Source organism: Perca flavescens, chromosome 22, assembly GCF_004354835.1.
Source record: "Perca flavescens isolate YP-PL-M2 chromosome 22, PFLA_1.0, whole genome shotgun sequence".
Taxonomy (NCBI): Eukaryota; Metazoa; Chordata; class Actinopteri; order Perciformes; family Percidae; genus Perca; species Perca flavescens.
Window position 1 is genome coordinate 6697194 of NC_041352.1, and position 16061 is coordinate 6713254.

At 39.3% G+C, this 16061-nt stretch overlaps 1 protein-coding gene and 2 non-coding genes across 6 annotated transcripts in view; all 3 read right to left on the reverse strand.

Annotated features, from left to right (window-relative positions):
• The window catches only part of LOC114549067 (partitioning defective 3 homolog), a 387004-nt gene that overhangs the window by 352251 nt on the left and 18692 nt on the right, over positions 1–16061 (reverse strand). The gene's annotated exons all lie outside the window — the stretch shown is intronic.
• trnaw-cca (transfer RNA tryptophan (anticodon CCA)) lies at positions 17–88 on the reverse strand. Its single transcript has one exon. It is a non-coding gene; the product is annotated as a tRNA-Trp (tRNA).
• trnaw-cca (transfer RNA tryptophan (anticodon CCA)) lies at positions 1605–1676 on the reverse strand. Its single transcript has one exon. It is a non-coding gene; the product is annotated as a tRNA-Trp (tRNA).

A 16061-nucleotide genomic window follows, 5' to 3' on the forward strand; every position in this document is an offset into this window, starting at 1 on the left:
AGGCCTTGAAAATCTTTGACTCTGACATGATTTGAACATGCAACCTTCTGATCTGGAGTCAGAAGCGCTACCGTTGCGCCACAAGGTCAGGACAGTAGGTTGCGCCTTCCATTTCCAAACTGCAGTCAAGTCACCCTGATGACATAGGGACACTGTGTATATCAAAGCCTGTTATTATCCTCACCTTCTTTGTTACAGACAGAAAGTTCTAGTCAGCGGGTGCCTGTGTAGCTCACCTGGAATAGCGGGCGCCCACGTACGGAGGCTCAGTCCTCGACGCAATGGGTGCGGTTTCGACTCTGACCTGCAGCCCTTTGCTGCGTCTTATTTCCCCTCTCTTTCCCCTTTCATGTCTAAGCTGTCCTATCGAATAAAGGCCTAAAAATAATAATAATAAAAAAAAGTTCTAGTCAGGTAACAGCACTAAATAATGACCTGACAATATGCTGTGCTGTAAAAATATGTTGTGTAGTGAATGTCACAACTGAAAATTAAATATTTCCGTTTTTATTAATATTCCTAAATTATTATTATTTTTGGGGTTGTTTTTTGTGCACTTAAGGGAATGCCAATCAAACTGTTGTTGAAGTATTTATTTTAAGAATGGCTTTTATCTTTTTTTGCAAATACACTCTTCAAATGTAAAGGTTTGGTTCAGGTAATAGACACAGTCCAATTTGAAGTATCTTAACAAAATAAACTGCTTTTTTCAAAGACTTTCCAATTGGACAGCAACTCGTGAACTTCTGAATAGTTGTCAGGAAAAAAAGACATGAAGGCACAGACAGACAAAGGGGGCAGGGAAAGACTGCTGATGAAAGCCACTTTCCAAAGGATCACTGGGGCGAACATCCAACATCCACAAACAGAGACGTCTGAAACTCTGAGCCACAGTTACAGTAAAGTACTGGACTCAGAAATACATGATATGTAAACAATGTAAAAAAAAGCTGTTAAAAGAGAAGACAGTCCAGATGTGTGTGTATTTGGAAAAAGTTGGACTCTGTCTTTCTTGCCAATCCTCAAACGGGGCTCTGCTCTCTAACAACTTCTATTTGCTGGTGATAATAAGTGATTGCTTGCACAAGAACTGACAAAGTCAAGTGGAAAGTGGCATTGTGCGTGTAAGGACTATCATATTTCAATATAAGCCCAGTTAACAGCTCTATTTACATTAATAAGTCTCTGGAGGATCTGGATCTGTCTGTGTGTGTTTTTTATGATTGCTGGAGGAAGAAACATGCAGGCCACTTAGAAAGGCTCTCTTCTTTTGCAAAGGATAATATTCCACAGAAGAAGCAGCAACATTAAACTATGTGAAGAGCTACATTTAACAAGTGCTAATGCAATTTTTCCGGGCGTACTGTAAACCTACAACATCATCAAGGCGTGCAGGCTTTTACCACATCATTCTTGTCATAAAGAATACCACTCCAGCCCTGCCCACAGCATAGGCTCTGGTCACAGCTGAATGCAATATGAAGTGTAGAATTATCTCAACTGTAAGGACGTTTTGGCATAAAGTAACAGCTAATATTTGTTTTAAAGTCCTAGACTTTCGTAAACATTTCCTAAAAGCAAACAATCAAGGACTTAGACATCATTGACCCCGATGTGATTTGAACACGCAACCTTCTGATCTGGAGTCAGACGCGCTACCGTTGCGCCACGAGATCCAGACAACTGTGGTGCGTAACTTCCATTTCCAAACTGCACTCAAGTCACCCTGATAAAGTTGGGATATTGTGTAATTCAAAGCTTGTTACTATCGTCACCTACTTGGTGACAGTAAGTTCTATTTATTTTTGTGTTCATTTGCCGTTGTACATCATAAACAGGTACTATGTTTTTGTCTCATATTAGCACTCCACCTTCCCACTGAGTGAGGGAGGAGTTTGCTCCATAGCTGAGGAAATGCTCATTGACCCTGGACAGGAAACAGGCAACACATAGGAAAAGCACTTTTACCTCACTGTTACTTCTCAACATTAATGGGAAACATCCGCGTAGGTTAAAAGAGAAAGAGAAAAGTAAAAGTGAGGTGAGAAAGGCAGGCAGAAAAGGGGGAGGACACCAAGGAGTGAAAGTGAGACAAAGAGAAAGGAAAGAGATCAAGGACAAAGGATGTTTAATAGTTTAAATGAACAGATTAAATAGCAAGAGAGGGAAAGAGAGTAAGTGCAGTGCATCACCTTGCAACAGAATGGGGTCATATTTGATTTTACATTATGCAAGTTGCAATATGTTTAAACAAGGACGTGGGAAATTCAAACCTCTCAAACAGGTACAGGTGAAGAGTTAAACAACAAAAAACTGTCTCACTATCTTGTACATACCCGTCAGTACACTAAACCAAACATGCACTGAAGGTAATTTGGTAAAATTGCCAAACCTTTGTTAAAGAATACACTCTGCAGAGCAAACACCTAAGGTTAACTCTTCTAAACGAGTGCTGTGATGCGGCAGTAGAATATCTGACTCCAGATCAATGGGCTGTACGCTCAAATCACGTCGAGGTGAGTGCAATGGAGCAAAGCCTTCAAAAGATCAAAGCTGCACACCAGGGTTTTAACACGACTAAGCCTCTGTCTTCTATCTGGAGAGCCTCACCTGAATAAAACTGAACAAGGGGCTCATCTCATACCTTCCCAACATGGCCTCTTCTCTGCTTTCCGAGATGTCACTATCATTTGTAATGTAGTTCTGTAATGGCTGCGCTGATGGAATAATCATCTATCAGCACCTCCATTAACACGCAGCCAAGTGCCAATGGGATTTGTTCTTGTTTGTTCTAAAATGTGAAAGCCAGCCAAATGATCCATCATGCAAACACAGATAAAAGCATGACGTTATCTCGATGATTTAGTTTAAGACCCAGAACAGAAATTTCACCACATTTAACCATGTTTCTCTGGGTTTTTGTCCAGGGTTAATGTGCTGCCTAATGTGCCAGTAGGGATGGGTCTCGACGAGACCTGGTTTTATTAAGGACCCGGTTCAAAATTTCTCAAAAATCAATAAGGTCCGAGCTTATCGATACTGCGATCGAGACCAGCGGATCATATAACATAATGTCTGAAAATAGATGCCTGCGCATACCGGAAAAAGTATTTACGAGCAGAATGTGTGTGTAAAGACCGTAGGTAAAGACTAGCATCCCCACCGCAAATCATATTCGGACTGGCTACCGAGAGCAACGCTCTGTGGGCCGCTTAATCAGCTCGGAACAGCGGAACAGTCACAGACTCAGTTTTTGCAATAAAAGCAAAAATAGTTCTGCTGAGATTATGAATTTGGCGCCTTGTCTTTCCACCGAATAATAGAAAAGTAGCGATAAAGACTCTGATCGTTAAGCAGTCTCGAAAATGGTATCAATATCAATAAAAATGAACAATCCCCATCCCTATGTGGCTGGATTCCATCTTGAAGTGCATAATTGTGTATTTATTTAGCTTGAGCATTTAATCTGTAGAGTATCACAGAGCCTTGGCAAAATATTCACTATTCTCCTATAGTGCTGACTACTGTGGTATGATAATGAATAGGCTTGGCAAACATTAAGCAGTGCTTTTTAATCTTTAATTAATCGAGACAAAGGTTTGCTGAGCACTCCTTAAGCCCTTCTTCACATTACTCTACATGTTTGCACCTTGACAATGCCCAGCATACAGTCTTACACGGTTAGCCTCTCAGAAGCTCCACTGAAACAGCTAGAGGGTCCTATAAAAATGTATTATGATCACAGCCCATGTACCATGTAGATTAGCATTCAGCAAATGATTCACAGATGGCTGGACAGATTGGATTTGTGCTATCCAAGCAAACCTCTCATAATTCTGATGTAGTTAATGATGTAATTCTGACATACGGATCTCTCGGAAATCTGGGTGGAGATGAGAGCCAACGTGACACAGCATGCATCATCAAGTGTGCTCAGAATTTTTTAAGATGAATAAGAATTATGAGATAACCATCTCAGAGTTATCACCACTTTTTCAGAATCATGTAAAACTATTTTAATAATAAAAAAATTAAAAAACTTGCAATCAATGCAATCGGATTCTATATCTGGGTGTGTCAACTCTTAAGGGCAGCGTAAGGAAGGAAGTAGTCTATATCGACGACGTTCTACTTCCGGGATTGTTCAGGTGCCGACGGAAATTCCGACGAATGTCCCTCTTCTTTGGGCAGATTTCCATCACCTTCTGCTTTCTTTGTGTTGACATTTTAAACTCTGGTGGATTTATGAGGACTATGGTCTGCAGGGTGAATCCAGACAGCTAGCTAGACTCTGTCCAATCTGAGTTTTCTGTTGCACGACTAAAACTACTTTTGAACTTACACGTTCTACCAAAACAAGTTCCTTCCCAAGGCTATTTTGCAGCGGCACCGTAGCTCCTGCCAGCGCTTAGCACCGCCCAAGACGATTGGGATTGGTTTAAAGAAATGCCAATAAACCAGAGCATGTTTTTCTCCCATCCTGGAATGCTGTGTGGACTAGCCAGACCCTCTTCCGCAACGCTGTGGAGGAAGGTCTGGCAATGCAAGACTAAGGAAGAAAGACACATGGCCACTTAGCCACCCGGCTGCTTTTCTGTTCACTGTCTTGAAGCTTGGCAGCAGAAACAGCATTTAGAGCCAAAGGTTGACGGAGACGCCTGGCTCACACATACTGTCAACAGCATGTTCCAGTTTGCAGATGTGTGGTTGTTTGCATAGTGTCACTGAAATAGACTTACTATATTAATGTCACTATTCTGGATTCATTGGTATCAATGTGACTAAATGCTGGAATAGAGCATTATTAAAACCAGATGATGAAGTCTAAGATTATTCAGATTGAGTGAGAACACTGATCCCCCATCCCCTTTGCACAGACAGAAAAGTGGAGGTATAATTTTGTCTTCGGCATGCAAGAACGGCAACACACTTTGCTGTCAACACCAACGGACAAGTCCCCGTTTTAGAACTGCATAAAATAAACCCATAAATCACTGTCACAGTCTGTTTATCACCCAAGAAAACACTTGGTTTTTGGAAATAATTCCAGTCACCGTTAGGCATGGGCCGGTAACCGGTTTCAGGGTATACCAAGGTTTGAAAAAGTCACGGTTTCAAAACCACCGTTCCTAAGGTATGACCTGTTTTTTTTTTATGAATCTCCAATGCAGTTTAGAAATCCCTCTCCTGTTTCAAAATAAAATACATTGTGTTCAATGTAAAAAAAAAAATTTTTTTACCGACATTTCAAAAATAATACATTTATAGCGGTCATTGCAATACCGTAATACCGTGAAATTTTTGCTGAAGGTTATCATACCGTCAGAATCTCATACCGGCCCATGCCTAGTCACCATCAATCCGCTTGGATACAAAGGTTTCCCAGTGTTAAGTGTCAAAACGAGGAAAATCCCTGACCTCAAAAAACAGAATGGGTCTTCCTTGTGTTTAAACTTTTTAATTGTGATGTTCCCATGTTGTCCTTCTATTGGCAACCGAGTCTTCCAAACATAATAACATTATATTTAACTTTTAGGGGACCCACCCACAACTAATGAAGTGCCTGTGAAGAGAGAAGCAGTGCCATTCAAGTTGTGCACTAAAAAGGGGGTTTGCATGTGAAATTCACAAAGCAAAGAAATACTGTGCTCATGTGGGTTTCATCATCTGTCCACAGGAGCACCAGCTGGGAAATATTAAGTTTAGGAACTATGTCATGTCTCAAGGCTACGACTGTTATGCCACTGCTCCTTCTAGTCTTACTACTACTACTACTACTACTACTACTACTACTACTACTACTACTACTACTACTACTACTACTTTTCTCCTGTCTGCTAATGGACTAACCACGCAACCTTTAAAGACTTGAAATGTATTGCACCACGTTATTCTCATGTCTCAACATGACCCACCATAATGCTCTTCGTATTTATCTCCTAACATCTTTCAAAATGTCTCTGATGTGTTCTCAAGATTACATTTGAAAAGTATGATAAAATAATGAGTAAATTGGTGGGTGTAAATGTAATGTAATAAAAGCTTCATGCACGATTGTGGATGCGATCACCTCTCAATAGATGGCCTTCTAAACAGTGAGCCGTAAGAAGAAAAAAAAAGACCTATAGAGTAGGCCTATATGACGGGAAAAAAAAGGAGGCTAGCTAACGGTATAGAGAAGATAAAGAAAACAAGAAATACAAGAAGGAAAGAGAGTAGAAAACAAAATACAGGAAATGAGGGGGAGGGTATTAAAGCAGGATAGAAGAAAAGAAAGGGGTGGGGATAAAAAGGGGGAAGACAACAAAAGGAGGTGAAGAGAGGGGAAGGAGGTTGAGAGAGAATAAGAAATACGTTGAGAAATCACTGCAGGCTGTGCTGCAAGGTTAAATCTAATGAGTGTTTATCGAGGAGTGAATTAGGGACACAATTACACCAGGGAGAGTAGAGGTTTTCACACACATCCATGAGCATACACACACATTCATTCTATGTAATTTCAGAACCTGCTGATGCTTCAAACAAGACAGTAACGTAAAGCAACCTCAATACATCTCATTGTCTTTGCCTGTGCATGAAGACAGGGTGCCACTTAGCTGAAAAAAACCCTGCAGGGTCGATTCAAACCAGCTTAGAACTACAAATGTGAAGAACATGGACACTTCCATAATGACCAAGCGAGGATTTACCTTTTATAGCACTATTCTCCAAGGTGACAGCAGTGTTGTTACTGCACTCTATTTTATTCCATATTTCTCTTGTTTTGCTTTGTCTCCTTGTCTCTATCATGTGCCATGACCCGATACAAACACACAGGCACCCCACGGAGGGACCCACCAGCTAACCACTGTGCCAACGTTGCTTCAAGTCAGTGAGTGATGGAGGGAAGCCCATCAATCTCTCTTTAGGACCACCAGAGTTGAAGGCTTGGTGTGAGAGGTGAGCCAATGGAGAGGAGAAATAGCTTTGTTTCCCCTTGACTCCAGGGTCCATGTGCATCTCCGGGTGGTGGTGGTGGGGGTGGTAGGTGTAAGAGTGCAGGGCTGGAAATTGTGAGTCCCGAGCAGTCGGTTTGTAAAGATGAAGGGGTGCAGACCCACTGTAAACAGTGGTAGGGTGATCCACTGATGATCTACTATAAAGCAGACAGCGTTCAAGTGGGCTTGTGTGCGTTTACCTCTAAGCTAGAATGTACTGCAAGACACAAACCAAAGCAATTGATTCCTGGTCAGTGCAGAAACCAAACATCTCCCATTTGGAGAACCTGTTTTGTTTCCAAAGGACAAAACAATGTGCTTGTCATGCTATTTTAATCCTACCTAAAAGAGAACTAAAAATTTGGGCCTGGATTAACTGAGAACTCACAGGGCAGGTTGTTTTTCTTGGGAATACTGTGGCAACTGACTGCAAGGTGATGAAAGTTTAAGTGGCTGGGGGCATTCTGTCATTTGCAAAAAGGAAAAGCATGGTTGCTGGGGAAGTCTGTTTGGTCTATACGCTGATAGTAAGAAACCGGCTCAACCAGATCCTTCACCTAAACCTGCCAGCACGTACATCACACCAACACACTCTCTCCAGGCTGCCAAAAAAAAAAAACACAATTTGTACATTCAAACACCTCAGAGGTCTTGTTCTGTCAGAGGTCGATCACTCAGACCACATTGGGAGGTGGATTAGGCCACATCTGGCCACATTCACATAGCAGTGTGTCCGTGTAAGTGTCCTGGGCCACATTAAGGACCGCTTGCTCAACTGTGAACAGAACTATGAACCCCTTTCAAGTACTTCTCATGTCACAGAAACCACTGAGAGTGAATCCTGTGTTTTTGAGGTTATTATCATACTCAGTCATGTGTCAGCGTTTTTTATCCAGTGCTGCCTGCTCTTATATCCCCCAGCTGTCTGGAGCTCTGTGCCCCACGGTTGCCTGGAAAAGGCAGCTAATGGTAGACAATAACCTTATTTTTAGTTTCATAAAATGTCCCTGAATTCACGAATATGTAGGAAATTACCACATACATTCCAGCTCTTACATCGAAACAGCTGCTGTTGCTATTTAGTAGTCTTCCAATGGCAGACCTATCTCCACAGCGTTGTGTCAGTGCTGGAGTAACTATTTAGAAGCAGTTATTAGTAGTTATTTTGTTTTTTAAAAGCTTTTATTATGAAACAGCAATATTAGGGAATGCTGGGTCTTTATCAGAAGTAACTTAATACGACTCCTATAAGCAAAAATTAAATGTAAAATAAAGTAGATAGAAACTACACTTCAAACCACAGAGATTCAGTTACAAGCTACATGGAACAGAGACTGTAGGCAGCGCTTTTTCAGTGGTCATCGCACACTTCTAATGTATGATTTATATGAGCTTAACAACGGAAATATATACGCACACACACAACCAGTCCACCGATATACGTACAAATGATGTATGTGTTTATTTGCATATACAGTAGAGCGGGAAGTGAGATCCGATCACAACTGATCAGTCAAGATGCATTTGGAGTAGGGCTGCACGATTTGGAGAAAAAGTCATAATGCGATTTACAATACTGCCATTGTGATTGCGATAAAATGTTATCATGAGTGTACTTGCTTGATTATCAAGGAAAATGCACCAAATACTAAAAATTTGAAATGTTATTCTTAATTTAAACATACTAAGTGAAACGAGCATAACAAGAAATACATAAACAAAAAATGTGCAGGCTGTCTCCTACCCTCGGGCATTACTGATCCCTAATCAGAGGGTGTGAGACGGTTGGCCGGTCAGTGGCAAGTCAGCATCCTCACAGCCTCAGAAAACAGATGAAAACCCACCCATGATTCCTAATGACTCATGTCAGCTGACAGTGCCTCTGAAGTGTTTTGGGGTAGGGGAAATGATAGTACATGTTGAGCATGCTGACTTTCACTACTCGTTATGTTAGAAGTCTAAGACTGTGAGTCAATGTCCTGAGAAACCTCCTTCATAGAAGTAGCATGGTTTTAAAATACTGAATTAACTGAGATTTCTCAGACTGCAGCTCAAAAACTACCCTTGGACCAAAACTTAGTGTAGGTCTTTCATGTTGTCACTAGTGTGTAAAATACGATCTCACAATTAAATTGAAAACAAGTAATTGGAAAATAATATTCTAATGAATCCTGACCACACAGACAAATCAAGACAAACATATGAACGCACTGTAACTGACCTCAATTTCACATTTAAATAGTCCCCATGTCTTTCAGCCGCACTTCCTTAGTCTGTACTGAATGACCCCATTTCATGGTCCAAGCAACTACTAATCATACCGCAACATGTTCCGTGACCAGAAAAAATGTCTGGGCAGGAAATTACTCTGCACAGATAAACCAGAAACTTTACATATTCAGTTAAATCCCTATGTTGGCGATCAAAACCAGATGAGCTGAATTCACAATTCTTTGCAGGAACATAGTGTCATACTAACTTGATAATGAAAATGTGTGAAATAATGCTTTGGGATTAGAGCCAGAGCAATATATCGGCGGGCAGATATTATCGGTATCGGCATTTATAATGGCCGATAAATTTATATTTAAAAAATTAAATAAAAATGGACGAAACACCGTTCAACCACGTTATGAGTGTTGGCGTTGCATAGTGTTTCCACCAGAGGGCACTCTACAACGTCCCTGTTGGCAACACTCGTGTTTAACCCTTAGGGCCCTATTTTGCACTCAGCGAAATTGCCTTTGTACACAGACGCATGTATCATTCCTGTTTTGCACCCGACGCACAGCGGACTTTTCCCTCCACAGACGCACGTTGGTAAATTAGGGAATGGGTTTGCGCTCCCGGGGGCGGTTCAGTGAAAAGAGGAGGCGTGTTCAGGCACAAACGTTCCCAAGTGCTATTTTGCAGTTTCAGAAAACAATTCCGCCAGTGACCAGGAAAAACCTGGTCTAAAGTCAGTAGCGCGTTATTTAGATGCTATTTTAGGGCCGCATGCTTGGCCATAATGTAGCGTGTGCAAAACGCGCATACTCTTTGCTTCTATCATCTACGGACGCAGCAGTTACCATTTTTGCAAACCACACATAATTACAAAGAAAAATATTATTGAAAATGCAATTCAGGTGTTTGGATAGGTCAGGAGCACTTTACAGTACAGTCCTCAAAAAGTCGCTGCATTCTTTGTGGCTTGTTGTGTTTTACACAACATTTCAATGAATTATGGATGTGCTGATGACATAAATGAGGAAATATTAGAGGACTTAAGGAGACGTGATGTTGAACTACGGTGGGATTGGATGCGCTCCTGGTGGAGCGGGTGGACTGAGATGGAGTGGGGGGAGGAGGAAGGGGCACAAGAGGTGCAGGTGGCACCGCAGCAACATCGCCACCCGGCCAAGACGGGCATTTATTAGCCTACTTTGCCACATCTCGGACAGCTCCCGCTGGTGTGCGCCAGGCAAATCCGCCGTCATAATAGCAATCCGCCATGGAACAAGCACGCCTGCTCTTAAAGGGAATGTGAGATGACGCTTTGATTGGTTTATTTCACGTTACGCCCAAACCACACCTAGCTACTTCAGACCAACCCATTTTAGATTTGCGTTGGGCGCAAGAAGACTCATTTATCCCGCCGGTATAATAGCAACAGCGCCCGAGATCCGCCCACAAAGCTACTTGCGTTTTATGTTTGATACTTGTGTTTCAGATCGTTAAAATAGGGCCCTTTAAGTTTCATATATTAAGTTTGTATTTTTATACATTTTATTTATCAGAACTTTAATATATTTTGATGTTCCTCTGTTCTGTTGTGACAATAAAACAAACTTATCATATTATTCAAGATAATTGGATTGTTAAGCATCAATTTGCCCAAGGCGAGAACAATCATGATGTTTGTTGCTCGCTTTCTTCTTGCCAACATAGGGGAGTATAAAAATCAACATCGAGACATCATCAAACAATATGAAATCACTATTATTATAAATCTGTCAGAGCATCAAAGCAACCCGCAGATTGCAATCAGATAACCTTTCTAGTGGAGCCATCTTTGCAGCAAAGCAGTGTCAGGATGTCATTTATTTGTTTGATGTGGCTCTCCCTAGGTGTCTATAATAAAAAAAAAAAACATTCATCATGCTATTGCTTTTCTGTGTTCATGTCAATTCAAATCAAAAGGCATCTCAGTCAACAACACAAAAAGAGTGACTCATCTGTGAATCATTTTTCTCATTAAAAAAAACTTGGTAGCCTTGGGCAGCTATCGCATATTTGTCTTGTTGAAGAGCAATAAAGAACGTATTCACTTAATCAAAAGGTCGAGCATAATTAAGCTACAGCCAAGGATAAATAGCAATGCTCGGTGATAACAAACAGGACAAATGGCATCAGCAAAATCAAACTAGATGTGTGTATGTTAAGAGAATTCGAAGATTTCTGCCATACATCTTTAGTTTGTATTAAGGATTTTCAGCGGAGTCCAAAGTGAGAACAATTAACATCAATCTCATTCATACCTCATAGGACGGCTGAATCATCACACCGAGACCATTTTAGGCCTCAACTCAATATTGCTAATTATACCACACAAAAAGATCATTCTTCAGAGTTAAGCCAAACTGACTACTTTAGTATATTTCCACAACAGAAACTCTTGAATCAGTGCCCTGAGAACAGACAAGAGTGAATTCCTAGCAAGAGAAGTTATAGTGTTGATTTTAAATACTTTAAGCTACAGAGCACAAAACCTGCCAAAACATTTTCCCTTATGTTCATTAACTTCACAAAGAGACAAATCCACTCTAGCATTGTCGCAAACTTTTCCTATCACTCTGTTCATATGGCACTGCCTGATTCAAAATAAATCTGTCCAAATGACTGCAATATCCCCCAGTCTAAGCCCATCTAACATCAAGGATTTACTTCTCTCCTGTAGCCCTTAGCATGGCATTTCCATTTCACAGCTCTGTCTGGATGTTTGAGAGGATATCTGGGTGGGCAGATGTTTGGGAAAATCCAGAAAAACAGATTCACATCTCAGTCTCAGTCTAGATAACTCTTGTTATGATTTGATACTATAAATAAAATCGAATTGAATTATAGCTTGAGATAGAACAGAAAGCACTGGTAGGATTTTCTTAGATCTATGTAAAGCTTTTGATACAGTTAGTCATTCTATTCTTCTACCCTTAACTTTCCCATAAAAAAAAATCCACATTACTCAAGTTTTCAAGTTATCTGAAAGACAGGAAAGAGTTTATCTCTATCAATGATATCAATTCTTCTCTTTGCAATGTCACTTGTGGTGTACCTTAAGGATCGGTTCTTGGGCCATAATTATTTTGAATCTATATTAATGATCTATGCAACGTATCAAACAAACTTCATAAGGTATTATTTGCTGATGACACAACGGTTTATTCCCATAAAGACCCTGATAAAATAGTGAAAGTGTTAAAAAAAGAACTCATTGAGTTAAATGATTGGTTTAACTGTAACAAATTATTTCTTAATATTAAGAAATCAGGTTATGTTTTATTTATTGTTCGACCAAGAAATGCTGATCAGTCTTCATATAAACAATACTATTATGGACAGAGTTCAGCCTACAAGATTTCTTTGTGTACAACTTGGTGAGTCTTTCTTGGAAAAAGCAAATTAGTACAGTCACAACTAGCCTAATATTACAAAAAGTGTTAGGATCTTGGGAAAAGTCTGTTCCATGATAAACACGGAGGTTGCCATGCTTTTATATTATTCTATGGTTTATTCTTAAATACACCACTGTAACTCTGTATGGGGAAGTACTCATCCCACTTAAACGTGTCCCTGTTTTTCGTCTTCAGAAAAGGGCATTACAAATCATCTACTGTGTGCATAAAAATTCTTCTCAACTTCTGTTTTTAAGATCAGGCATCATCACTGTTTATCAAGTCAATCAACTACAGATTGCTTTATTTGTCCAATCTCTAAACAAAATACTTTCTTCATTCTATAATGTACTTTTTTTTTTTTTTTTTTTTTTTTTTTACAGTTACCAACTTCATAACCACGCCACTCGATATAACTACAAATTCAGGCCTCCTGTCGAACATCTCAACTTCAGTTTGGTTTAAATTACAGGAGGTTCCGTGATATGGAATGCTTTGCCATCAGATTTTTCAACAACACAACACTTTGTACAATTTGAGAAAGCTGTTAAAGGTTTGTTTTTATCTGTGCAATATCCCTATGGAATGTCTTTGTAAACAACTCATGTAACTGCTAATATTACTTTACCTCTCATATTTATTCTGTTGATTTGACATTGTGTGTAATTTTAGTTTGGGCTTTTTTTCCTCTGTATTTTAGTCTCTATTTTAACTGGACTATGCATTGGAGAGTGCCCAGATTAAGCCCCTCTAAGGTTTTTTGCATTTCTCCATTACAACTTGTATTGATTATGTGTATTTAATCTGTAGTATTTGTATATGTGTAAATCAATAAACTAAACATTTGTGAAAGGGAAACTTCCTGCTATGTTCTTACCTGTTTCCTCTGACATAGTCCAAAGTTGATATTTCGAATGGCTTATTTGTTTCAGTGTTATATCCTATTTTTAGACACTGATGCACAGGTGCTTTTCAGAAAAACAGGTTTTTTTTCAGATGGGTTTGCAGTGTGTGCAAAACAATAGAAAGTAAAGGCAGATCATGTAACACAAGGAGGAGAGATTATTCAGTTATTTAGCAAGGAAATGAAATGGTGCCCTCAGCTCGACATAATAATTATTTAATTTAACAACATAATAGATACCAGAACAGTAGGGAACAGTATATGAGGACAATTATGGCAGATCAATAGATCATTTTGGCACAAGGCTTTTTATGTATCGGTAAGTTAATCAGGTTAAACTGCATTCAGGGAACTGCTGTATCAACAGTATGAAAAAGTAAGCGCATGCTCATAATGAATACTGAATGAATAATGAATGTTGAAAAAGTCCTAAAGCCAAACCCAGTTTAAAATTAAAATTGGGGTTGAAAAACATCTTGGAAGAGATGTTTTACTTCCATTACCTAACTTGATGCTTAATTAAAGAGACATGAAATTGTGATGTAGCCTAAGTCATCGATACGGTTAGATCACTAGTTAGTATTTTAGTATAGGCTACTTTTATTATACTAGTATAGCCTATAGTTTGTTTAGTAATATATGCCACACAGATGCTAAATCACCAGTTTCTGATTTGGTTTACCGTCATTCAAGCTCATTCTAGTCTATATCCATGACGTTCCACTTTCGGGATTGCTCCATTGCTGATTGCTGCGGATTGACAGTTTTCGTCCGGATGTCGTTTCCAACTCCGGTCTAAGGACTATGGACTATGGTAAATCCAGACAGCAAGCTAGACTATCTGTCCAATCTGAGTTTTCTGTTGCACGACTAGAACAACTTTTGAACGTACACGTACCACCAAAAAAAGTTCCTTCCCAAGGATATTTTGCACTGTGGCTCTGTCCAGTGCTTAGCGCCGCCCATGACAATTGTGATCGGTTTAAAGAAATGTAAAAAAAAAAACAGAGCCCGTTTTTCTCCCATCCCGGAATGCTGTGTGGACTAGCCAGACCCTCCTTCGCAGCACTGAGGAGGCAGGACTGGCAAAGCGAGACTAAGCTTATACTAATATGAGATCAGAATCTAGGTTGAACAGTGTTTAATAATTAATAATGATTATTTTCTAAAATATAGTGACTTTATTCTTGTAATAGCCTATATTATAACATTATTTTTTTCACAAAATATCACGACTCCTTCAAATCTCAGAGAGCACAGATGGGATGAGTTATATTTTGAATGTGCACAAAGTTTTGGACATGAGCAGAAATCTTGTTCAATAATCTGAAATATTACAATCAAGAGGTTTATTAATACATTAAATGAATAATGTATCACTGAGGTGAATAATTGTCATATGCACATTTACGGAGGTTACTTCCCCAACAAAAGATGCAGGGAAGAATAAATGATGCCTAAGCTACGTGTGTGCTGACTCAGATATAATTAGAAAAGTCAATCTAAAAGGAGAATAAATAGATGAAAGCAATACAGAATTCCTGACAGCCTTACTGCAATATTTTCCATTATGTTGTTATATTTGGATTGTAGCCTAATGTTTCCCTTTACATAAAGATAAAGGTAGAAATAGGTGCATACAAATTCACCAAAATGCAGAAAATGAAGTGTACCCCCAGACCTCCACATCATAAGTCACCAAACAAATCTGGAAGCAAAACCTTGGCCTTTGACTTGCCAGGCCAGTTATTATTAGACCAAATGTTGGTGCCATCTAACAAACTGGAAGCTAAAATGAACATACACTGGCTATTAACAAGCTGGGCCAGCCAATCACTGTTAAAAAGGCTATAATAGTGGTTTCTGATTCTCTTAAATCAACATAATTTTCTTGTTTAAAAAGATGTTTACATATTTGCCAACCAATATTTTCAAACATGTTCAATTTCATACATTTTCCAAGGGTGAAATCCATTGCTTGCCTGTTAACATTAGCCTATAAAAGGTTAAAAAAAAAAAAATAATAATAAAGTAAATGAATTGTGAAGTATTTCTCTTTGTTTGAATAACTAATCAACCCTACCTTTCACATTAATACTGGAAAAAGAGCCCATTTGGTGTATAAACACATTAAGTCATTTTACGGCACGATTTTGAATGACGACCATTCTCCGTAAATAAGGGCTCCCCCTCCCTACAAAAGCCAATTTAACCACTTTACACAACCTTGTTTATTTACTTTATCTATTAAAAAGAAAAGACGTTGTGCTTGAGGGTTAAATAACCCAGAGCCAATTAGTGACATCAAAGGTCAATGACCGACAAAGCCCCACTAGGACCACTTTGATGTTGAATCTTTTTCCAAATTTTACATGGCACAATCAAGTCATTCTAATCCTTCCAAACAAATAATTAAATTAAATATATATATATATTCCATATGGCTAGTCCACACAGCATTCCGGGACGGTAGAAAAACGTACTCTGGTTAATTGGCATGTCTTTAAACCAATCCCAATCGTCATG